Source organism: Pseudopodoces humilis, chromosome 1 (genome assembly GCF_049639895.1).
Source record: "Pseudopodoces humilis isolate 2021_Gansu_Grassland_sample_001 chromosome 1, ASM4963989v1, whole genome shotgun sequence".
Lineage (NCBI taxonomy): Eukaryota > Metazoa > Chordata > Aves > Passeriformes > Paridae > Pseudopodoces > Pseudopodoces humilis.
The window spans coordinates 89,523,636-89,546,808 of record NC_142200.1 but is presented as its reverse complement, the minus strand read 5'-3'; the positions used below and the strand labels follow the sequence as shown (position 1 = coordinate 89,546,808).

Below are 23,173 nucleotides of genomic sequence, written 5' to 3'. Positions count from 1 at the left end.
CGTTTGGTTGGGTCAGGGCCAACTTGGTGTAACCAGATCCTCAGCCCGAGCTGCAGGTTTTGACTGCCCTGAAACTAGCTCAAGCCAAAGCCTCTTTAGCTATCACACCTAGGAGAGCAGCCACCCCTGGAGATCAGCAGATGATAAACTCCATAGTTTAAGTGGATTAGCTGTGCTGAACAACTCTGCTACATCCAGTTCCCCTGTTCAGTACTTGAGCTTCAGTCAGCAGTGATCTTTTATACAGCTGCTCCAGGAGGTTTTGCTGCAGAGGACAGAGCTGGGCTAAGGAGAAGCTTATGCTGTCCCCAGGCTATAGGATAAAGAAAAGCTTGGAGGTTGGGCTCTTTGGGCACCTCAAGGAGCTCAGTGAGCCTGTAGTGTTCCTGGAAGATCACCCCCTCCCACACCCTCTCAGGCACCAGAGTTTAGGGTTGACTTCTTGCTACATTGTGTGACTAGGCTGGCAAATATAAGCCTAACACACCACACACCACCTTGCCAGGACTGCTTATGCAAAATCCTCAGCAGTGGCATGCACAGCAGAGCAGTGCATAAACCACCATAGTAACAGGATGCCCTCCTTATACCCCCTTATCTTCTATAATATATTACAGTATATATAATATAGATTATACCATCTTAGTCTGGGAGGAACAGCCTCTGCCATGCCTTAGCAGCTACAAACCTCTGTTCCTGTAAACCTCACAATTTCCCAGGTACACCAACCAAATCCTTCTCTCAGACACTCCTCACAAAGGCAGCAGGCAGAAGCGCCGCTAACATATCATAAGCAGTGAGAAGTTGTAACAGTGTGGGGGAATGTGGCAATTCATGGAAAATGTCTTTGACCAAAAGGCAATTAGCAGTGAGTCTAAATGCAGTAGCAGAAGGGAGTGGTTTCCTAACAAAACAAGCCTTGTTAAAAAAAAAAAAAAAAAAAAGTGAAAAGAAAAAGAAAATACAAAAAAAAAACCAAACCACCCTAAAACTTGCTTTCCTGAAAAAAGCAGCATTCTCAGGACATTGAAAGCATGTGGAAAAAATACCTCTCTGAAGCATTCTGTAAAGATTATTCTTTACAGACACATTTGGCAGCCCTTTCTGCTCTGTCTCCTAACGCTATTGAGTATAACTATGTTAAGTCAATAAGCAAAGCCACTCAAAGAGGTTTTTTTCAGGTTTTCTAGGCCAAGAGAGGAAGCAGTGCAATAGGAAAGTTTTCAGAAGTGGGAGTTGTGCCTGCCTTGCTTCTAATTGTAGTGAAACTGTCAACCTCTGCGTTGTGTTTCAAGACTTTACACTTCAAAATCATTCCCTCTGTGCTTTGAATTGCTATACTTTTAAGCTAACTACTTCTAAAAGTGCTGTTTAAGAAATGACATCTTCAACCACATTTAACATTGTGAATAAATCTAAATTTTAAAAGTCTCATTGGGTCCCTGTGAAAGTGTAGATTTTTTTATTGTACTTGACAGCCAATCTCTTGGAAAGTATCTGTGCAGAAATTTAGTTTAAATTACTTCATATCAAGACATTTAAGAGAAAATGGGGGGTTGGTATAAGTTTAAAATAATTATGCTCTTTTCACCTTAGATAAAAAATCACCAACATTCAAGCAGCAAACAGCATCAAAACCAATTAGTAAACTTACAGCCTACCTCTGTGCAGGCATGTACTAATTGTATTTCAGAATGGCCTCCAAACACATGTGGCTAAAACAACTGAATAAGGCTGACTTGCCTTCTCCCTTCTAAACCACCAAAAGTGGAAGCAGGTTCAGAACTATGTTGAGAATTACAGACACTAACTGCCTGTGGAAGGATATTCTCTGCCTCTGATCACTAAACTTTGGGAATCACCCCTTCAATGCCAGAATGGTAAAATCGTAGACAAGCCAACGTGCTAAATTTCTCTTCAGTGTCCAAACCCAATCTTGTAAGGAGATAGATACCTGACAAACTGCAGGGAGCTGAGGGAGCCTTGCCCTTTCCAAGTGCTCCTGCACACATTTGAATAGCCGGGTAATTAGGAGGCCATGCTCCTTTCATGCTGTCATGAAACACAGAATATTTATGTTGCTTCAGCTTCAATGATTCTAAAATATGGAAGATCATTTCAGTAGAGTAAAAGCAGAATCAGTAATGCTCAGATATATTTACAGTCTATTGCTCAGTGTGGTAAAACTAATTCAGAGTAAAGGTTTGCTGCTAAATTCTTGGGGAGACAGAGAACAGGCAAGTAAGCAGCTCAGAATGGCAGGCTCAGAGTCAGCTCAGTCAGGAGGAGCTATTGTCTACCTAGTGTGACAGTGCCCTGCAAAAGGAGGCCCCAAGAATGATTCCAGTTCCCAAGTAATACTTTCACCAAGCAGAAAATTATACTGTACCTTGTGGGGCTGAACAACTTTGAAGTATTACCTCAAGGTCTGCCAAAGCTGTTCCAGATGCCAGGTTTCAATTTAAGCCCATCTATTTTTCATACCCTTCTCCCAGACTGCCATCTCCCCAGTTTAAAGGAGGACAGCACACTACTTAACCCTGAGAAAAAAGCTCCTACCATTGCTTGGGAATGACTCCACTCCATAGCATTTGGAAATCACACTACTCACCTTGCAAGTAAGTCCCACCCCACTTTGCTCACCGCATGGTGGATGCTTGGCTGGGTCAAGCTGAGGTGCTACAAACAAGCTCCTGCTTTGGTGCTGGTTATTTCTGGGAAGGAGGGGTATGTGGCCTACCCTCTGCACTCTGCTCATCATCATTTCTTCCATGCATGGATATGATTTCTCCTCACCTCTTCCCAAACGAAGAAGAAACACCAAACCCTTAACCAGACAGGAGCAATGATGGCAAAAAGCCTTCTACTCCAAACTCCAGCACCAGCTCAGGCAAGAAGTGAGGACACACAGCCATGTCACAAGGGAAACAGCTGTGCTATTGCAAACAACAGCAGACTTAACCAGAAAGTTCCCAACCCAATACTAGTTTCCAAGTGGAAAGGCTGCCCTCCACTTACCATGCAGACTCCAGCAGGGCTGGATCACCTTCTCAGCTACGCCTTGTCTGTCACAGCAGTCCAGCAAACATTGCCACCTAATCATTCCCATAGTACAGAAATCCCTTTCTGGCTTGGCACAAGGTGAGTACAAAGTTTTTGCTAATCTTGCATTTATAGTAATTTCCCCTCCCCGTCACATCGTGTGAATCATCCCTGTTTCCAAGCATCAAAGAGTTAATGGAAGAAAGAACCACCCTACCATGTGCTTTACTCAAGGATAAATGGACTGGTCAGCTACCAAAGCTGTTACAGACTGCACCAAGCTCCTGATTTTTTTTCTCTCAACTGCAATAATGTAATGATTGAATGTGGACATAAATGTAAACCTAGACCACATCTGCTGATAAAGCAAAGTCTTTGTACTTGCACAACTACCATTAACTGTACACAAAATACTTAAATTTCATGAATTCTTCTACATTCAAAAGCTGACCTGCCGTCTGCTCGAGGCAGCCAATGTGAGCTGCAGGCTCAGCAGAATTGCACATTAAAGACAGAAGAGAAACAGATTATAATATGAAATCAGACTGCTAGGAAAGTGAATAATTTGTGCAACTGTTAAACACTCAGAGTATTTTGGGCACACTTTACCACACCAGATTAAAACACAGCTCTGGTGGTTCTCTTCTGAAAGGCAGCATAACAGGCAACAGGTTTGTGTTACTTGCCCCTTTCATCACAGGCACAAACAAAACCCGTGCCTCCAGGACTCTGTCATATTCCACTACTAAATTTTTCTTTTGAATTACTTGAAGGTACTCTGCTATTTGTAGATTTCTACCTTCCCATAATTGCATTAATAGCTTGGAGCGGAGTGCACATGCATATGTAAAACGTTTTTTCCCAAGTATCTCTCAGAGAACTTCAGCTGTGCATCCTTGCCATATGTGTTCACACTTCTTCTCATGAGATATCTTCAGTATAGTATTCTAATTGTAACTTATTTCTTGCTAACATACTTCCAGCTTGCATTCATACCTTTCAGACATGGATTGTGGAGCTCTCTTGGTTAACTATTACCAAACCATTTGAAGGTTTCTCCATTGCCAGTGAGGTATAAGCAGCTAGGGCCTACCTAACAGGATTCCATCTCTAGACAGTTTCATTTTGAATGATGTAAATTACCTTGGCCAGCTTATTTCCATGGTGGTTCATGCTCTGCTCTGTTGCGACCTCTAAGGAGAACAACTCAGGGAGTCATCTGTTCCAAAGCCATTTGTCTCCTGTTTTAGATTCCCTCCTATTTCAAGTCTACCATAACTGACCTATAGGCATGAAATCCACTCTGGGATGTGACCAGTGACCCTTTCTACCGTTTCTATTAACATGATTATTCACATGATCATTATTAACAAGAGGAAAATATTTTAATTTGCTAGCAAATTCAGTTTTTACATCTGTGATCAACAGAATCATGTCTACATGATAGATGTTTACTCTTACATGCTGGCCTTGGAGACACAAAACATGATGTATTTCTTAGCTGTCCCCATGGCACCTATACCTAATACTGCAATCTCAAATTATGCAGAAGTCTGTGGTAACCCAGTCTGTTTTCAGTTATCCAGTACCTTTCTCGTTCATGAGTAGTTCAATTAAAAAAAAAAAAAAAAGGGGGGGGGAGGGAAACTTATGATAAAAATTCATACCCAGATTTCAAAGACCTAACAGTGTTGGAAGGTGCACAGTAGATCATGCTCAGAGTACTTCATGCAAAAATATCAATCAAGAATTTTTGGTGCTTCCACTCAGGGTTGCTTAAATTTGTGATTCATGTGGGAAGCCATTGATAACAACAACAACAACAGTCTCTGCAACAAAAATGTAGAAACTACTGTTGGATCTTTGGGTTGAGAAGTACAGTGACTTCGCACAGGAATTGCACACACCCCATCTACTGGCTTTTCAGAAGACTGAGAATTTTAACAGCAGCAAGGCAAGTTTACCTTGCATTGGAATTATTTACTGAGCAATGCCTGTGAGGTTAGTGCTTGATGAAGGTACAAGAGGCCATTACCTATCCCAGGAGAACCACAAAGCAATCCAGAACTGACAAAACTGTTCAGAGCCTACAATGGTAGAAATACAGCTCACAGGCTAAAAAAAGTAACCCAAATCATCACAGCACCTTGTACTTCATGACAGAAACCTAATAAAGAATCAGAGAAAATGTTCCAGCTGACAAAGGGCTTGGTTATGCTGAGTGCCTGCTTTGAGGCCTGCCTTGCTGCCCTTAAGACCAGAGGCAGGGGTAACATCCAGCAGAACAGATAAAGGCAGCAAACATGAACCCACAGCAGAGATTTCAGTCAGTGCTGCTGTTGTGCCACCTCTGCAGCACCCGGAGAGCAGAGCCGTCATAATTTTTAATTCAACGAAGTTGCATGAGACATCATTAGAAGAATTCACAACAAATTTTAGTCACTGAGTCAAAAATGGAACCCAAGTTATACTCTGTCAATCAGGATGTTTGATCATGTCAAATCAAAGAATCTGCTTGGCTCTGCTGAAAGCTTCCCAAAGCCAGTGCAATCCCCCACTCCTCTAACAGTCTGCAGTGTTCATTTCTAACTCCATACTTGAAGGCGAGAGCTCACAGAAGTGGCCAACAGCCACCACAATGTCCATTTATGGTCTTAGGAAACTAAATAAATTTAAATCTGTCAATACACTCTTTATATGAAACTTGCATCAACAGGAAGGCTGTTACGGATAGTTTTGTGAAATATATGGTGGTCCATGATATAGATTAGGGGGAATGTAGAGAAGTTAGTGAAGAATGCCTCTTCACTTTTCACCCTGGATTGGAAATTAATTTCTTTAGGAAGCATTTAGTACTAATTTAGTACTTAGTACTTTAGCATTTAGTACTAATATACAAGTGCCTTGTCACACAAATGCATAATGGACGTGATTTCTAGTAAAAGCCAAAATTACAGAAATTTTATTTGCATATAGGGTCAGAGATGTTTTGAAAACAGACTTTTCAGTTATCTATGAAGTTTAGACAAACTCAGTGATACAGAAAAAAAAAGTTTTTTCTTCACTTGCTACTATCCTCTTCACAGACCAAAGCCTGCTCTTGCATCCCGTGTAACTTCAGCAGAGTGGACTGGGATCAGAGTGATGTAATGCATTAAATGTCTAGTTTCCAAAAAACAGATCAAGTTTTGTTTTAAAATGCTATCTTTACTCAGAGCATATTTAAACCAACTGTTTGATAAGAGGCTACTGCTGACACTCACCCCTTCTTTCCATTTTCTGTGTGGAAGTTGTGAAGGTACAGTATTGTCTAAAGATGTACAGCAACCACGGAGAGTTGTGATGTGAAACTGGTATTTGTGTTTTGTCAGTACCAGCAGAGGTGTGTCTGCACAAAGCTGTGATAACTGTCAGCAGCTCAAAGCAATTTAGATCCTTGCTTGTTTGTGTGCCAGGCAATCTTAAAGAGCTGCAGAACTCTCTCTTCTAAGCATTAAGATCTCAGTAACTTCAACTATATAAATGCCCCAAATTAAAACACCATATTCATCAATTTCTGGGAATACACCACAGTTTGGATGACACATTATTCCAGTGCTCAGTTTCTCCTAGACCTGAAGGCATCCTAGAGGTCTTAAAACTCAGCCTTTCTTCAGATCCAACTGGAGCCAGACCAAGCATTCAGCGCTGGCACCAGACCCACTGCAGCGCCAGACCATTTCAGAAAGTAAGCCAAGAGCTGGGGAGGTGTTTTTAGGAACCCTTGCAGAAGGCACCTCTGCCAACAAGGTTCAACGAGGTTTCTGCTGGTGACTTGAGAAGACATATTGAATGTCAATTGGCATGTTTATCTTATTTAAACACTGAGCTTCCTTTCTAACATCTAATAGGGCAGATTACTGGTTTAATACTAATGGAAACTGATCAAAAGACCCTAGATTATTTGGTTGGCTTACCTTAAAACCTTTTACTGCTTCAGTTTCCATGCAAAATATATCAAAACAGTATTCCTATGAATGGAGAGCCTATCAGCTAATCATTTAAGGAGATGAGGAAAACCACCTTTAAAACTGGATTGTGGATAAAAATGCCAAAAACCGCCCAGACCAACTGAAGGACCCACTCCACAAATTTTCAAAAGGACGACTTTGGAAAACAAAACCTAGAGAAGCATACTATATAAGGCCATTTCAAAATTCTATTCCTTATCTACAAAAGGCAGTTTCTTCTCAGTTGTGATCATGGTTCATTTTTTAGGGACAAAAGTAGCTGGCAAAGTAGCATTAAAAAAACTAAACAAGTAAACACTGGCATTTTAAGCATTGTCTATAAGTGAAGATAAACAGCAGTGGTCAAGTGACAACTGACTAGCTCTCTTTCCATACCCATGTGAAGGGACGCTGGCTGAGAACAACCTGGATCAAGGCTATCAATCCATTTAAATGTAGAAATGCTTTCATGATTTCAAGGCAGAACAAATATTTCTTTTTGTCTGCACACTTTTTAGAAGGCATGAACAGTAACTTCAGAACAGAACATAGATGCCTGTTAACAAAGCCAACAACAATTACTGCTATGTCTAAGAATCAAGAAAAAAACCACCAGTGTATTCCAAAGGCATTCACTCACAAAGCAAACTCACTCCACACAAGCCCAAGCACAGAAATGTGATAGTATCTCATGATTTATGCTCTCTCAGCAGGTTGTACCGGGTCCTCCAGATTCCATACTTGCCTTTGAAAGCAATTAAGTTTCTAGCACTTCTGGGAGCGACAAAAGCTCTCGCTGTGAAAACCTGCATGCTGCACTTGTGCTGAGTCTGCAGCTCAGCAGACTGAAACAAAAGCACCACAAGAGGTATGAACTTCCTCCACTTAACTCATCTAGGAGCATTAGTATGTGAAGGGCTATCTCTAAACTTTGAAGCTATTTCCAAATCATGTCTTTGTCCAGTGCCCAAAGAGCCAGCTGCCGCTGTAATGTGGAGAACATCTGCAAAGCCCTCTCAGCCTGGAAAGAAAAATCCCTTTTCTCATCAGCCTGTACACAGGAAACTCTACAAGTTCAGCTAATGTGAACTATTCTAATTGCTCACAAGACAGAGTACTCTTACTTACATAAGAGCATGTCCAGACACCTCGATGAAACCTGGGTCCTGCTGTGCTATGCACTGTACAAACACCTGCTCCATGGAGTTTACAACTTTCACAGAGTAAACTGTACCTAAGGGAAGACAAGGGCAAGAAGCACATGTAGAGAAGTAATCAACAGGCATTTCACACAACTAGTGTGTGAATTCTGCTCGTGAATTATTATAGTACAGGAATGCTGCCTGATCAAAAAATAGATCTGTGATATGTCCCTGGCTGAATAAAACAAACAGAACAGCAGCAAAGTCAAACTATTAAACATCCTGGCCCCAGCAACAAAAGCCCAAATACTGTTCAAAAAACAGACTGCCTGGACAAGGCACAACACTTTTACCTCCTCAAGATAGAAAAAAAGCCAAAGCCATTTCCCATCGCTGCTCTAATTCTACCTGTACTGCAGGAGAGCGACCTTGTGAAGCCAGAGCCGGAGCACAGAGCTGGCGCAACAAACGCGGCAGCAGCGCACACAGCAGGGCGATGCCACCGGGCAGCCCAGGGAGGGCAACTCCTTCCAGTGCCCACCTCTTGCTTACAGCAAGGCACCCTGGCCTGAGACCCCAGCCAAGGGCAGTTACTCAGGGATTTCTCTTACACGTGGAGTTCTGTGTGTCATTTACTCTGCGGCAAACAAACTTGCCAAGACCAACATTTTTTTTCACCAACTCATTTTTGCACCTTAGACTCTGCATGTTTGGTTTTCAGGGTTAATCCTCATAACTCCAAATGAAATCAGCTGGAGTGATGTATGCTGAGAATTCCGTAATTTTATTTTTCACTTACCAGTGTACCTGTTTTCTCTGTTACACAGTAAGACACCCCATTCTGTGCAAGTAAATTAATTTCAGATTGCACCATTTTCAAAATTATTTAAGCCTAGTTATAAGAGTTAACCTGGCTGTTTCCTTCTGACAATATCTGTGGTTTCATAACTTTATTTTTTTCTACCTCTCGCTTACCTGTTACAAGGCAAGGACTTCCAAATTCAAAGAAATTATTTATCAGGGAGATTTGCAAAAAATGACCAACTGTGATTTTCTACCAGATTTAGAAGAAAATTTCCCACTCTCATCTTCTTCACTTAAAGTTGCAATCATCTTTAAGAACCAGAGGTAAGCACTTTTGGAGACAGAAATGTGTTTAAAGACACATAAAGACAAGAGTGTAAGATGCTTAAATGTCCTCTATGCCCTCTTTAAAATGCTTAACATCTTAGGACAAAAAGTATGAGCAACCGTGAGCTTGGTCACAAATAGTTGATTACACATACAAACATATACAGACATGTCAGAAATGTTAAGCCAGGAGCTAAAGGACAAGGAAATACCAGAACTGTGGCCAATCGCGTAACATTTAATCTTTATTCTTAATTTTGTGATCACACAGGGGTTTTTTCCACAGGAAATGGTGTCATTCATGGTATAGCAAAGCTATTACTATGGCTTTCGGTATTACTGAATAAGCGATCCTCAGTTTGCCTCATTCTCAGCATTAAAAATGGCCCTAAATGCTATGCTTTAAAGACAGAACAACTACTTCCTTCTAGGTTATTTTCTGGCTGTCACCATATTACCTAACTGCTTGATTTGCTAAAATTGGCACATGTTCACAACACCCCGGTGAGAAGGGTTTTTTTCCCCCCATCACAGAGACAGAACTGAGACTCAGACTGAGACTGTGGACAAAGGTCCCTTCCAAACCCAGCTATGCTGCTTGATGAGATTTTCCTCCCACACATGTGCTTGGCACCAGCTGCCCCTCTTCCTGTGCTGACTGTCTCCCTTCAGAAGTGCTAGCAGTCTGGTGTAAAAGCGTTTTGTAATCCGTTATGGTGAAAATAAACTGGAGCAGATACAAACTACTCTTTAGGCTCTTTTATGCTACCCCAGTTTTGCCTCCAACCAGCTGGGGAGCACTCACCAAAGAGGGTCCCTTCCAAGGGGAGGTGCAGTGAGCACGTGGGAAGCCTGTGCTGACAGAGGCAGACCCAAGAGAGGACACCTACACTGGTCAAAATCATTACCAGGGCTTAAACTTCTAAATGAAAAGAGACCTCTTCTATTGGAGGAACAGAGATAACTGCAAGCTATCAAGGATCTCACGTGAACCCAAGCTGTAGCATTAAGACACCCAGTTTGCCGTCACTGGTTCATGCTGACAGCACAAGGGACAGCAAGATTAAAGTGTGGGAGCAGGTGGAAAGAGATGCATTCACACGAGTTGCTGCTGCCAGCAACACACTTGTTGCATCCTCTTGATGGAAATTACTTCTCCACCACTGAGCTGCTTGAACAAACTGTATGAATACTTCTCATCCACTTCAAGTGTGAAGTTAGACACTGAACAGACTTAGCAGTGGTTTAAGCTAAATTGTGCATTTTCACACCAGGGTTATTGCACTGATGCAGAGGGGCAGGACTGCATGAGTCAGTCTGCTGTCTCAGTAGGGCTGTGAGGCTGCATCAAGCACTCGGGCTACAACAAGCAACCATAGGTGAAATGGTCCTGTATCTTCACACCAGACAGGACAAGTGGCATCCAAATGCAGTCTCAAGAATCACAAACTCCATACCAATGTACAGAACAGAGATTTCCCTTTTCTGTAGCTCAAGTTCTGCTGCTTCCCTCTTCAGACTCTACGTCAGCTTCCTCTAGGTTCCTCATCTTAATCCAAATCACATCACACAATCCACCCTGACAGTCACAGCAGCTCCAAAATGCTGTCCCCACACTTGGTGCTTTTGGCCTTAACTGCCCCTCCATCTCCTGGTTCAGACAGCACCACGTTCCTCACTACTACTCCCAAGCACATCCTCCACAGCTTGTGCTCTCTCTCCATTCTTTCCTTCTGCTGCACTCTGTCTGGGCAAAGAACAGCTTTGCTGAAAACAGGGGAGGACAATCTCCTTTCTTTTGTCTCTTACATGTCTAGGACCACAGCACTCCTCGGGAGACCAATGTTGAAATATCAAAGCAAGTTCTTTAGCTCTAAAATACAGCATACTCAACGCTACCTAACAAGCTCCTGCTGTGTGGGTACAAAATGAGAGATATCACAGTTTATATACTGACTGATTATGGACAAGTTTTGCTGCAAATGAGAAGGCAAATCCCTAATATTGGGGCAACACTACAGACAAATTTCAAATATTCACCCCCAAATGCAAAGGTGCTACACAGGTACTCAAATGGAAACAGCTGACTTATTTTTTAAAAAGGTACAAAAATGCTGAGTTTTGTATCTTGTCCTTGACCTGAACCAGCCATGCTGAAATGTAAAAAGAGAGAAAAATCAACATTAAACTGCCGCTGCTTTTGGAAAAGGTTATCCTGGAAAAATCCTGAATGTTGTACAATGCTGACTGTAAGCTTTTCTTAACTCAACCTGCTTTTCTTACGCTTCTTGTGATTCCCTACAGCTGTTACTGAGAAAGTCCCTCAAGCAAATCCATGATGTAGAATGAAAATGAAAGATTATAGTCTCAGTGATGTCTGGACATACCTCAACAGGAAAACTACAGACTATAATAAAGATGCCTATTAGTGAGGCAACAGAGAGCTAACACAGAAGACAAGACAACACTGTGTGTGGTGAATTTTTGATTCAGATATGCAAGAGACAGGAAATCTAAGTGCCACAGTAACAGCCTATTTACAAAAATTAAGAGGAAATGTTGATTGGTTTCTATAGACACAAACGCTGATACTGACACTTGAATCAAACAACTGTTCTTATGTCTGAAAGCATGGTCAATCTATGATCACTGTAGTTCAGCAGACAAAGAAAGATGGCACGAAAATCTTGTTAATACATAACCTTCACCATCGAAGTGTCAGGTGACTTGGCGACAAGAAAGCAAATAAAATTTTTTTAAAGCAAGCATTTACTTCTTTCATGTAGCTTTTCAGCAGATGACTCTAATGTGAAAGTTTGTGGTTTTTGCTCCAGCAGCCGGGTGGGCTGGATTCTGATCCACTATGCAAATGACTCAAGTGTTTTTCATTTTCTAGGGTGCCAGCTACACTCCTGAACCCTCTGCAAAGGGAACCACCACAGCTGCTGAGTCTCACAAGAAAAGAGCAACTGGGTATGAAACATTTTTTCCTCAAAGATGACTACCACCCAGTTTTATAGCATGACAGAGAGGAGTTGTAAAGTTTCTGTATCGTGGAGTAACTTTTGAAATAGAGGCAAAAGGTCTAACTTTCTAATTTTATTGAAAGAGAGGCAGGCAGGAAGATTCTTCCATGGAACATTCCAGACCTGGGCTTTGCAGAGCATCTTTTGCTAAGCCTCTCAGATTTTAAGGAAGATGTATAAGCATAGAAAGAAAAAATCCCTGCAAAATAGGTCCCACTTAGATGGGACCGACCCCTCCCTTTGTTGGATGAGACCTTCCTATAAGGACAAACTTGACTTGCAGGCCTTCTCACCAAAATGAGAGGCTAAGCACGTAAAAAACAGAAGTCTTAAAGAGCAGCAGGCAGGTAGCCTGCAAATGCAGGGGTGGAGCAAAGCTACAGATGGGCTGATCTCTCAGGTACTCCACTAGAAGCCAGGGAGCTGGGAACAGGTCTTCAAAGGGACTTAAAACACTGCTGAGGCGTTCTGAAAACCTCCTAAGATAAAAGTCAGGGATCCAGCCCCATCATACTGTATGACCCAAACTCTGTCCTGTTCAGGTGTCTTCAAACATGACAAAACCCACATATTTCTAGCAGTAAATATAGAAACGCCTGACTTTTACTGCCCATAATAAACTACATCTACACTGGGAGAATCTGAAGTATTACTGCCATATCTTTGTGACCATGATGAGAGCTGTAGCACAAAGAAAGCCTGTGTGTTTTGTTTTTTTTTTTATCCCATATAGACAGAGCTCTAAGCTGCTGACTTCAGTATTAAGTCAGACTTCTGGGCTCTCACCTATCTGAATAAAAAAAACCAAAACCAAGCAAGCTCTGCAAACATCATCTTGTCTTCTGCATTCATCTATTACACAGGTCTATTAAGTGGACCAAGTTGAACTTTTTTTTTTCCTCTGAACAGGTAAATATATATGAGGAAAAACCAAAATGCATGTATCAGCATGAGGCCTTCATAACAATCCTGAAGAGTCAGGCAAGACCAAAGAAACAGCAAGGAAAATTGAAACCTGCCTCCAAGCAGAGATGAAATGAAACTAATCCAAACAAGGAGTGTTCTATCCTAATGGTGGGTGCTCTGGCTGGAGAGAGCTCCTTTGCTCCATCTGGTGAATGTATCTTTACATTCAGTAAACACAGTACAAGAGAACGTAGCTGCAACCTGATGTGAGTGCCAGGCTGAGTGGAGGGTTCAGCCAAATTCTCTCACTTTCAAGCACAGCTACTGCAAGAAGCAGCATACCACATCCAAATATATACTTATTTTCTGAAAACATGTAACTGCTCAGATCACAAAACAAGACAGAAATGTGTACAGCCTGATATTTATCTCATGGGGCATACAGGAGTTAATTTTGATTTACATGAATTTTGGATACCTGAACTAATAACATCCACATCCCTTACTGTCAGGAACTGAAGTCAGAGGTTGAGGCAGGTAAACAGTAACAACTCAGTCTCCATGTTTTAAGTCATCCTGATTTTCCTTTGAGTCTTCCAGGAATATCAGATATACAGATCTTTCATCCTCACAATTCATCACTCTCTAGACTATGCAACAAGTACCCATAATGTTCCACTTTGGCTAGCAGAGCAGTAAACAGATGTGGAAAAAAATTCACGCACTAGTGAAGAAATTTAGGGCAAGAAAATAAACCAAAATTAACTGGACTGCATACAGACCTCTTCACAGTTTTGTGAAGAAGCATATTAGGAAGCAGAGGATACATGCTCTGATTTCAGGGACCCAGTTCCCCAACTGCAACATGAAAAATGTGGCCTAGCAAGGGGTGTGAGGAAGATTTCCATCACCATAATTCACCAGATAGTGCTTTGGTACAAATCTACACGAGTTTTTCTAGGTTGAAGAGCTATAGCAACTTACATCAGATAAGAAAATGCCTCCCTGTATCTAAAGAAACACAATTATTTAAGGTTCATATGGTTGTGGACTTGCCACAACAGACACCCTAAAATATGAGTAAGTTTGGAACAGGACATCTCAAGGGACAGCCTACCCAGCATGTCTGAAACACTCACAAGGCAGGGAAGCACTGGGCTCTGGAGAAAAGGGAGGTTTCCTGGAGTAAGAACGAGTGAGCATCTGGAAAAAGCATCCTTGAGCTTGAGATCACACTGGATGCAATACAGTAGAAGTTTGGGCTCTTCCCCTCTCCCAGATTACCTGGAGCAACCTTGAACAAGAAGAAGTCTTATCTCTCCTCATACATAGAACACCAGTGAGAAGAGACATGTACAAACTCCATGTGCAGGAAAAACAGCCCAGGGTTTAACCTCCATTTCCATGCTGTGAAACTGCTTTTAAAAGCTGTAGAGAGGAGAGAGATTTGGGACAAATGGCTTGATTTATTAGCCATGACTTTGTTAGAGGTTTGGGGTTTTTTTCAACCCCCTAGTCAGCAAAGAGAGAGAAAAAGAGAGAAAAATAGTTAATGTGAAGAGTCATCTGAAGGTTTAAATCTCCTGACAACTGTTATCTAAACTTGGAGGGCAAGGCAGTAGCTGATGGAGATATGAGAAAATAAAAATACATTTTCATCAAGTGAAAGCTTCATGGACAAGCACTGTCACTTCATTTTGTTTTTAAACAACAAAATAATTCAACTAAGTGCAGAAAAAAAATGCAGGGGGTGTGCTGCAGGTTAAACAGTTGGCCTTTAGCTGATACACAGACTGAAGTCTGCTCCAGAGCCCCAGGGCAAATTTCACTCTCTGAAGTAGTACTGTAGAGGGAGAAAGTGTTCAGTGATGTGCCACTGTCTCTGAATGCATAAAGGCTCCAAGTCAAGGATGCGAGTTAGCTGAGGTAACTGAGCTGTGACCACGCTGAACAAATGGGACAGAGAGAGCAAATGAATGACAAAAGAATGAAAGGCAAAATTTAAAAAATGGGGGAAAGGATTCTAGCAGAAGAGTGAGCTACAGGATAAAACAGTTGCAAATGATTTGGCAAATTTATGAAGTCAACCCTCAGCATCATTGATCTCTTATGAGACTGTCCTTCAGCCTTTCTGTACCTCATCTGCAGTATTTTGCCAGTAGCAGCCACTAGCAGTGCGAACAGCTGTAGGAGTTGCGCCCAGGTAGAGGAACTCCTCCGCTTAGTGAGACAGCTCAAGGAGGAGTAGGTTGAGGAGCATCAGCGAGAGAGATAGAATACTGAAACTGCAACCTAACCAGCCTTCCCAGGAGGCAGACAGGACGCACAATACAGAAGATTCCCTGGCCTCTCTCTGCCTGGCTGAACACAGTCACATTAAGGACAGGGGGCAATGGTGGCAAGCTCCTGCCTGGCAGAGCACGCACGTTCCCTGTGTGACTGCCCCACCTTCCCAGGTGCCCTGGCATAACAGGACTGGGGCTATCCAAGTGGAACCGAACAACAACAAGGATGATAATGGTTCATCTCTTGGGGCCAGTTCTCTTTAATGTCTTTATCTATGATCTGGGCAAGGGTATTAAATGCACCCTCTGTCAGTTTGCAGATGACACCAAGCTGGGTGGGAGTATTAATCTTCTGGAGGGTAGAAAGGCTCTGTAGACAGATCTGGACCGGCTGAATCAATGGGCTGAAACCAGTTTTATAAGGTTCAACAAGCAAAGTGCCAGATCCTGCACTCAGGTCACAACAACCCCATGCAATGTTACAGGCCTGGGACAGAGTGGTTGTGGAAAGCTGCCCAGTGGAAAAGGATCTGGGACTGCTGGCCAGCTGCTGGCTGAACATGGGTCCAGTGTGTGCCCAGGTGTGCTCTGGTGGCCAATAAATCCAATGACATCCTGGCCTGTATCAGGAACAGTGTGGCCAACAGGACCAGCGCAGTGATTGTCCCCCTGGACTCAGCACTGGTGAGGCCACACCTCGAGTGCTGTGTTCAGTTTTTGCCCCCCCCCCCACATTGAGGGGTGTCCAGAGAATGGAAACAGAGCTGGGAAAGGCTCTGGGGCATAAGTCTGATGAGACTGAGGAAGCTGGGGGTGTTTAGCCTGAAGAAAAGGAGGCTCAGGTGGGACCTTATCGCTCTCTACAAATGCCTGAAAGGAGGCTGTAGCCAGGTGGGAGTCGGTCTCTTCTCACAGGTAACAAGTGACAGGATGATGAAAAGACATCGAGCTGTGCCAGGGGAGGTTTAGACTGGATATTAGGAAAAATGTTTTCACGGAAAGAGTTAGCAAGCATGGGAACAGTCTGCCTAGGGAAGTGGTTGAATCACCATCCCCAGAGGTATTTAAAAAGCACACAGATGTGGCACTTAAGAACACGGTTTAGTGGTGGCCTAGGTTAGGTTAAGAGCTGGTCTCAATGATTTAGGTTCTTTCCAACAGTAACGATTCTGTTACTCTAAACATGAGGGAGGGCAGTTGCCCAGCTCATGCAAAGCTGTGGTAATGAAACCATAGAGGAGAGCAGAACTCACAGATCAGTGAAGAAGGGTTCTCCACACAACTGGAACCTCTGCCTGCCTAAGAAACCTAATTTTTGAAGTGGTTGCACCTCTCTACAGAAGCTTGTTAAAAAATGAAGACCCATGCTTAATCCCTGAGGCAGAGTGTGTATGAGAGGTTTTCTGGTTCCTTTGGCATTACAGAATTAATTTCCTCCTTTTAATGACTTTCTCACAATTTCAACTCTCCACATCTAGATTTATTGTCCATTTAGAAAAGAAATACTACTGAAGGGACCACATCCATCAGAGTTCTTATTTCATTCCTCTGAAACTTGAAATTCTCACTAAGGCACAGCATGAAGGATTTTCAAGCACAAGATCCTTTGAACGTAAAGAACCAGACATCTTAACTGCTTATAGCAGACTATATGACCTTACACATTAGGAGTCCCCTGGACATTTGACAATACTATATTAAGCAGATACTGTGGGAAAACAGAAGACCTGAAAACTCAATAAAGCAGAGAAGTGTATCTCAGCAATAGAAAGTACATGCTCAGAGAACTCAGAAAAATAAATTCTTGCCTGCAATATTAATTAGTTTCAAACACAAGCTACCAGAGAAAAATCTGGCTCAGAGGAAAGGGGAAAATATAGATTCTTCTGAGCTATGCCGCTATGATTTCCTAAGATCAATTCATTGCAGTAATTAATTAGACAGATCACTCTTTTGTAGTCTCCTTTATTAGGTCACAAATCCATGCAAATTATTAATTTCTTCCACTACTTTTAGTAATGATCTGCTTAAGAAGTTGTCTTTTCTAAGTTCTTCAGTTTAATACTTATTTTGCAAATGTGCCAGTTGACTAAGAAGAGAGGAACAAAAGAATAAAAAAAAAATTCTGACACAAACCAGCAAATGTTAGGCCAGAAGAATATTAGTCGTTAAGAAGAAAATACCAACAGTAGAACCAAAAATAGCTCTTCAACCATTTGTCTTTTCAAACCTGTTTTTTCTCCTTAGGATCCATGCTTTCTTATGCTTTTACTGGGGTCTCTCAGAACCTCTTTCCCTGCAAAGAAAAATATGTCTCTCTATCACGTTATTAACAACCCTAGCAAGTGGTTTTATTTCTTTTATCTGCATGACTTTCTTGAGTTTTGCCTACTGTTTATCTAGATGCAAAAGCTGGTGTTCAGTGCTTGTCACTTTTCTCTTTTATTAGGTATTTAAATGAAAAGTGATGCTGCCTCTTACTCAAATGTAAATTTAAGCCATCTCTACTTGGAACTAGGGAGTTTCCATTTCTATTTCCATTCCACTAGGCTTTCCATTGGCAAAACTTCATCATATAATCTCTTTCTATCTACCAGAATTTCTTCTATCACATACACCTTTACTTTTTCTTTTTGTAAAAGACGTGTGACTGGTTATCAAACCAAGTATTTTCCTTAGGCTCACAGAAGTCAAATTTTATGCTATCCTAATTTGAATTGAAAAGATGGCTAAAGCAAAAAAGCAACAAAACCATCAAAAGTCACCTGTCAAAACAAAAATACATAACTGCCGGTAAAAGTCAAGATATGGCTGTATCTTTTGTGACATGTTGACATTTTGTTGTAGTTCTTCCTCCCCAGTAATTAACAGATAACAGTTTAGTTTTAAAACAAGGGCATTTTATAATCAGTGAACTATCTATGCTTCTCAAAACATCTGATTTGTCTCAAGGTCACTGTCTTCAGTAACTCAGTAAGAATTACATCATCTGTCCTACTATAGGATGGCAATTACATCATTGATCAATACCTGAGATCTTAGTGTGACCAAAAAATTCACGTTAGGGATGAGTTACAACTGGGCAGATACCACAAAATGAAAGTCCTGTTTGCTTCAATCCACATCCCCATTAAGACTAAATTATAAAACTATCAACTCTCTTATCTGTAGTACAGTGTAAGCTGAGAGCTAAGCAAAGATGGGGTAGGGAAGGTGCCACAGAGGCATGCCTTTTGCAAAGGCATAGAAGTTCATCTTTGCCTTGAAGAGCTTACAGCAGCCTGAAGTGACAAGAGCAACGGAGGGTGGAGGAAAGATGTGTAAGCAGATGGCAGCAGACCACGTTATTTTTAAGCCTCTACTGGCAATGCAGTTTGAGGTAGTCACATGTTCGTATTCAACAGCAATAAGTGTTTTAAGCTATTTTAGTTCCCTCTTGCCTTGAAGCAGACCTGGAGCAGGCAAGCAGCAAGCTCCTGTGTCCCAGTGGAAGATGCACGCGCTTGAGTCTTCTGCTCCCCTGTAGTGTTTGGCAGTGAAACGCAGGGTTCTGCACTCCGTGGGAAAAGATCAGCTGAATGAAAGGAGCATGAAGGAAGGTCTGCAGGAAGTAGATAAAGATGATCCAGTTAAGAGTGAAGTTGAGTCAAAGAGGCTCAGGGAAGAGAGGAAATCTGGACCAAACAACGAATCAACTTAGGGTATAGATTTATATGCAGTTTGGACTCACAATTTGTCTTCTGGCCGCTTTTGCCACTGTGCCTCTTTTGGCTCAAGACTCCAAGAAGGGACAACTCCCTTGATCTCACGTAATTACAGGAACCTGTTGAAGAGGAGGAGCTTGCTTTGCCCACCTTTGCTCATGCAGGGCTCAAGCAGCCCTCAGGACCAGGGTAACCTGAGCAGAGCCCCACTAAGATGTTTCAGCAAATACCTACAGTAAGATTCAACAGAGGCTGGTAACTCACCCGTGGGGGTGGATACATAACATACAGTGGTACCTGGAGGCACTGACCTACTTGGCTTCTGTACTGCCATACAGTGAAGGACAGCTCCCATCTCAAATACAAGAAGCAATATATGGAATAGGAGTCCCAGGGAGAAAGAATACTAAGCCAACATTTTCACCCCTGGATACACTAAATTAGGTACCAATCCATATTTTGGGACCTAAATAGCTGGCCTCCTTCACAGTAGTGGTGTGTGCACCCAGAGGCCCATTAAAATGAAGTAGAGGGTTGCAGGAGACTTGCCTGCTCTGAAAATCTGGCTGGGACTAACCAGATTTGATAGCTCTGACCTTAACAGAGATAGCTGTGAAACACAGAAAAGACTAGCACCAGCAGGAAAATAATGTGAGGTTTCTCATATTATCTCACAAATTAAACACTGAATCTTGCAAATACATACACTGCAGCTACACGTCCTGTAGCACCTCTAAGGGCAAAAACTGATGGTCATTTAAAATGATGGCTTTTAAAACACTTGATTTTGCAAGGTGTAGGTTGCCTGAAGGACAGGCAACCTCATCTGTCTTCTACTGTCAGATACAAACAGTGGATATTTAGTGCCTATCACTCTGTCTTCTCCCTATAAATACCGAGATACAGTGTGGTTGTCTTTAATACAAGAAGTCAGTAAAAGCATGACATCAGAGAAAAGACAGAACAATGAACTCACCTTAAAGAAGTTTTTATTTCAGGTTAGGGCAAGGTAGTTAGTTAACTGTGATTTTCTGGTAGGGCCTACACTTATACATCTCTTACCAAGAGGCAGACAAACTCCCTGGCTTTGGAGTAAATAGCAAGGCAAGATTTGCCTCTGTGGGGCTCATTACAGGCTAAGGGCATTAGACCCTTTCTCTTGCAACAAATCCCTGGTGTATTTGCAGTTTAAAGAAAAAAAAAAATACTTCCAAAGTCTTGTTTAAAGCACTTAAAGTTCAGTGTTCACAGCCTCAGATCACATTTGCAGATTTAATGGGGCAGTACTGCTGGCCTGCAGAAGGTACTTCTTACCCTTGCTGACTAAAGAATAATTACACACAGAGAGGCTAATTCTGCCATCCCTTGTATCAGGTTTATTCTGAAATAACACCACTGATGGATGAAATTAAGAAGGCATGAGACTGCAATAATTTAATACTGAATCAGGCCATAAAAAATAAAATCTGCTTTATCAAAAATGTAGTTGACTCAAGAGATTTCTTTTCCTTGTTTCCTACACAGAGACACTCTTTTTTCACTTAAGGAATTTTTGAAAAAGCAACACCTGTAGGATTCTGAGTTAATCACAAACTTAAGTGCAAATTCCTCACAGGTGACAGGAAATTAAAAGACAATAGGAAAATAACTTGTCCATACAGCTTTCCATACAGCTTTTCAAGCAGATAAATACCAAGTTAAATAAAACCTTAAATGCTGCTTCAGTTTCATGACTGCTAGCTCTTCATCCCTGTCCCAGAACCCAACTGTGTTCTGTGGAAGAAGAAACATGTCAGTGCAGCTCATTTCACCTGCAATGAAAAGTAATTTATTGTGCCTAACTGTGAAAAGCAAATTGGTATCATCATCTAGGAGTTTGTATCTCACAAGAGTTGTTTCTGTAATTTTTCCTTCTTTTGAAAAGAACTAAGATTAGAATAGCTATGTAAAAGCCTGCAACTAATATTAAATTAAGCCTGAATGCATAAAAGGTTGCTAGATGATAAAGGTTGGGAAGAGATGTATGTATGGCACAAAAAGAAATACAATATGGTTATGAAAAACCTATTTCTTAATTACTAGTGAGATACATTAGTCTCAGGTATCACAAAAAATTCCAAGAAAAAGAATCTTTTTCTCTCAAAATGTATTTCTAGATACCAAATTTGTTAATTTAAGAAATAATGCAAGAAAGAGTGAAAGAACTGATCATTATTTCTTCCGTGTTACTGAGAGACAAGCTGCATGAGCACAACTGAGGGGAAATAAATTGAGGATTAAACATTTATCCTGAAGCACCTCACCACTGGATACCCTTAAGAACACTTAAAAATACCATAATTTTTCCTAGCAACATGGATGATAACATTTGTATGTTGCCACTGGAGCATTAGCTAGTTGAGCTTAAGAAAACTCAAAAGAATAGTGTAGGACAAGGGTTAGAACAGGAATTGCATACAACTCTGAATGCTTGCACTGCTTTACAAGTCCCTTGACTGCACAAGAGGGACAGAAGGTGAGACCTTTCCAACAACTGTTTTATGTCTGCTGTGGCAGATCTCTTCACTATGCAGCTACTCAGTTTCCAGAGAGGTAAGATATAAACCCCTGAGCTCTTATTAGCACATCAACAAGAATAAACTCCAGTCTTTTACACTGCTGAAGTACGTGCAACAACAGACTCCCGCTTCTGAAATCCAGCGCCAGCATCTCCCAATACACTTGCTTTCCACTCTCTCCCCTCTCACCCTGTCCTGATGTTTTCAGTTACCTTGTACACACTTCACTGATGCTCCAGCTCCCACCTACACTATCTTCCCAACCCAAACCTCAATGTGTAGTTCCTTCCCATGTTACTCAGCTTTCCTATTTATCTTCCCATCACTGCCAACCATCCCGCTGCTCCTTCCCTCAGCTGATAATCTGTTTTTAAAAACAGGCCCTAAGATTTGCTTTTTCCCTAACACAAAAAACTCAAAAAACCTTTCTAGGAATCTATGGAACTGATAACAGATCAAACCATTGCCTTTGCCTTAACTTCATTTAGAAGGAAGAACATCATCAAAGGCACAGATCAAATTCATAAAAACTAATTGGAATTTAAAACAAAAAAAAAACCAAAACAAAACAAAAAAAAAAACCAACCTCAGACCAGATGGTTTGACACCCTATCTCATCCAGCTAAGTACTGGACTAGCAGAACCTCACTATATTACGTGATTTCAGAAAGAAGGCACCTTTATCAGCATAAAACTAGGAGATCTTCAGGCTATGCTGCTCAGAAAGGAGCATGGAAAACACAACCCAGCTGACTCCCACAAGAAGCTTTTCCACGCAGAAGCAGAAGGGATTTAAATCCCGCAGTGTAAGGAAAAGAAGCACAGACTGATCAAGCATGATGCCCCCAAAATGAGTCTGCAAGTTGGCAGTAACAACACAACTACAGAGAATTTGAGGCTTCTTGGATCTTGACTACATCAAGCTGTTAAGAGGAAAGCTTTTCTCCTCCCTTAGTTGTGAAGTGCGACAAAGCAGTAGAAGGCAGCTGTGCTTTCTGACTTAACCTTGGTTAAAGAAAATGCTGCAAATGAGAGCCAGGGGAACTGTTCTCTGTGGAAGCATTTTCTGTTGAGACTGGGGAGTTGGGCTTCTCTGGCCACCACTTCCACGAGTGCATCTCCACAAACTGCAATCTCCTTGCCCTGGATAACCTTTGTCGCCAAATGCTGAACACACCGATGAAGCTGATGAACAGTAAAGTGGTGTAGCAGCTTAATCGATGGCTGATACAGCAAGTGTGTGGCCTCGCTTCAGTAATAGCAGATTAAAGCATGAAAATTATTCTTTTGACCTTTTATCCTCTCCCTCCCCATCCAATGGGCACCTTCCACCTGCCAACATGACAGGAGTGACTTTTGAAAAGAAGGACCTTGGGCAAACCAGAATTGC

General features: G+C 41.7%; 1 protein-coding gene across 14 annotated transcripts in view; it reads right to left on the bottom strand.

Moving 5' to 3' along the window:
* The window catches only part of ATXN1 (ataxin 1), a 368,490-nt gene that overhangs the window by 103,425 nt on the left and 241,892 nt on the right, over positions 1 to 23,173 (bottom strand). Inside the window, exon 9 of one of the 14 annotated variants that reach the window (XM_088066780.1) lies at positions 8,160 to 8,265. The exons of the other annotated variants lie outside the window; for them this stretch is intronic. The gene's annotated coding sequence lies outside the window, so the exon portion shown is untranslated. The remainder of the gene's footprint in view (positions 1 to 8,159; positions 8,266 to 23,173) is intronic. 14 annotated transcript variants of the gene reach the window in all.